The following is a 2,819-nucleotide window of genomic DNA, read 5'->3' as shown; positions in this document are numbered from 1 at the left end:
GACATGTGTGAAATCTGCAGCTGTCAGAATCTTTCTTTCTTGTGGATTTGCAACTTGGGGAAAAAGAATAATGCTGCATTTTCTGTCAAAAGATTGGGTATTTTGCTGTGAAGTTTAAGTCTAAGTAGTATTTTGTAACAAAATTTTAATGCTTACAGCATTAAAAAAAAAAAAACAGTCTGCGTATTCATTCTCTTTTGCCTGCAAGATGTCTGTGTCCTGTGGCACTGATTTCATGGTGATTCCCTTGCCCTGATGCAAGTGATCACAGAGCCCCACAGGAACACCTTAGATATGTACCTCTAAATCAACACTCCACATACTCATTACTGGCTTATGATGCTGGAAGCTTGGGAATGTCTGCCCTGGTTCCTCTGGGTGCCCCGCATCTGGAGCCACAGTGAGACGGGGAAAGCATTGAGCTCACAACACCACTCCTAGGATGCCCAGTTGCAAGCTGAATTTTTGGCATGGAAATGTAACCCTGTGTCTCTGCATACACTCTTGTGCCTACCCTGCATGTGATGATCACAGGCATGTGATGAATGGCAGCTCCATGTAGTAAACTGCACTGACTGCAACTTAATGCTCATTCATGCCATAGTAAAAGTACATCTTCTTCCCTGCAGTGAGATAGATTATTTTAGAATGATACTATTAGTTTAACTTTCATGTGGAAGGTTAATTTAAAGAAAGCAAACAATTTTAAGCACTTGAAATAAAAATATGTTATTTTCAGGCATAAAACCCCCTGTACCATCATTGGTAGACCACAGACTTCATTTTGTGATCGGATGATAATTGGTTTTCCCTTCACTAAGCATTATGATCTGCAGCCAAACACCTTCATTTCCTATATTGGAACATTTGACGGAGCTTGGCGATTTCACCTGGAGTTCAAATAACAATTCTCTGTGCCATATATTCACAGCCACATTGCTGGTACTCCAGGAGTAGGAGGTGAGGGAATAGGGTGGCAGTGGGACAGGGTGGCAGCATGCCCTTCAGAGGGGAGTGTGCTGGCAGATTGTCCAAGCCAGCTGGAGAGCACTCTCTGTACTCATCCTGGCATTTGGTTTCAGGAGCTTAGAGATTAACAAGATCAAATAAAAATCAGGTTTTTTTATTTCTGCAACCTACAGTGATGTTTCATTCTCTAAATACGTTTTTATTTCTGTTTTTGTTTTTCTCCTGAGTCAAAAAGCATTCACTATGGCTGCGTGCTCTGTAGATTGCCTCCCTCCTGACCCTATACCACAGGTGTGTGCATGGCAAACCATGACGTCTGTTTTTGACAGTATGAAATGGGAGTTTGTACTTGAAAAAACAGTATTGTCCTGCTTCTCTGTGCAATCAGTAAAAAAAATTGGATAGAATCACAGAATAGTTTGGGTTGAAAGAGACTTTAATGATCATATAGTTCCAAACCCACTGCCATGGGAAGGGTCACCTTCCATTAAGACCAGGTTGCCCAGAGCCCCATCTAACCTGGCCTTGAACAGCTCCAGGGATGGGACATCCATAATTTCCCTGTGTGTGCCAGTGCCTCAACAACACCACAGTAGAGAATTCCTTCTGAATGTTTTATCTAATCTAATCCAACCTAAGGTGAAATCACCCTCTTTCACCTAATAGGTTTTGTTGAATGTAATCTCTGAAGTCAATTATTTGTAATAAACAAATAGCAGAATTACAGAAGTCCTATCAAGCTTTGAATGCAAAATCAAACTGACACTGTAAAAAAGTATGGCACAGTATGTTTGTTACTACCATTATCAAAGGTAAAGGTGATGCTGCTCTTAATTTGATGGGATGCTTTTCAGGATTATTGCAAAGGAATCCATTTATCCAGCAACAGAATGTAGTACTTCCTAGGACAAAAGGTAACAATTATGACTGCTAAAAAGAACATGGTTTAGGTGCTTTAGGAAATCAGCCCTTGTGGGCCCTTGCAGCTGTGCCACACTTTGTTTACCTCATTACTCTCAGGTGCAATGTCAGCATCTAGAGTCAGGGTCTAGACCACAAAATGAAGAAGCTTTCTGCACGCAGTTGACTCTGCAATGAAAACACAAGTCAGATGACAGGATAGTTTCCAAACTGGCATCTGGCCAGGTTGCTGGAGTTAATAAACTTACTTTGACTAGAAAAGAAAAAAGCACTACAGGAACCTTTAAAGGAAGTATTCATTCATTAATTGCCTAAGTTCCCCTGCTGCTGCTTGCTGCCAGATGGTAGTGCTGAGGACAAGCCTGCCACGAGTTACCCGTGCAGCACAGCCAGTCTGGCTGGTGCCTTCCAGAGAGGACTCACCTCTTCGCTCCATGTCTGAGGCAGCTGTCAAGGCTTTTAAAACCTTCAGTTCACCAGCAGAGTTTCTGAGGCATGGACAGGTATTTTCCACCCAGTTTCCAGGGATGCCAGACCACCTGCTTCCCAGGAATAGAAAGGTTCTGTACCTGGCACTTTTAGAGATGCAATTTTCTACCTTTTAAGGGGACACTGGCAAAACATTGCTTTGATACTCAGATAAAAGGGTCAGGTATTTAGACAAACTAACATCTTGCAAGGCCTTGTAATTTTGTTCGGCCTGCTTATTTTTCTATAGTCCAAAGAGGAATGGCTACATATCATTTTTTTTTTTTAATTTTGTTCATGAAATGGCTACATGTAGATTAAATATAACTAACACAAGGACATGAAAGTAGTTATCTAATAAAACCCAATTTATGGTGTGAGCAAGTAATGAATAGGCCCTCTTGCAAATCTGAAGGAGGTGACAAGAAATCAGTTTATATTTTATTGCATTTATAATAAGC

At 41.1% G+C, this 2,819-nt stretch overlaps 1 long non-coding RNA gene across 1 annotated transcript; it reads right to left on the bottom strand.

The window, feature by feature from the left end:
- Nucleotides 1-1,664: 1,664 nt before the first annotated feature.
- LOC136288930 (uncharacterized) lies at nt 1,665-2,404 on the bottom strand. Its single transcript, XR_010720651.1, has 3 exons — nt 2,314-2,404; nt 1,976-2,058; nt 1,665-1,871 (listed from the first exon to the last, which is right to left on the bottom strand). It is a non-coding gene; the product is annotated as an uncharacterized lncRNA (long non-coding RNA).
- Between the last annotated feature and the right edge of the window lie 415 nt (nt 2,405-2,819).

The sequence above is a fragment of the Chamaea fasciata genome, unplaced genomic scaffold, assembly GCF_029207755.1.
Source record: "Chamaea fasciata isolate MVZ Bird 193981 ecotype frontalis unplaced genomic scaffold, bChaFas1.0.hap1 SCAF_4, whole genome shotgun sequence".
Lineage (NCBI taxonomy): Eukaryota > Metazoa > Chordata > Aves > Passeriformes > Sylviidae > Chamaea > Chamaea fasciata.
The sequence above is the reverse complement of the archived record's forward strand: the minus strand, read 5'-3'. Positions and strand labels throughout refer to the sequence as shown.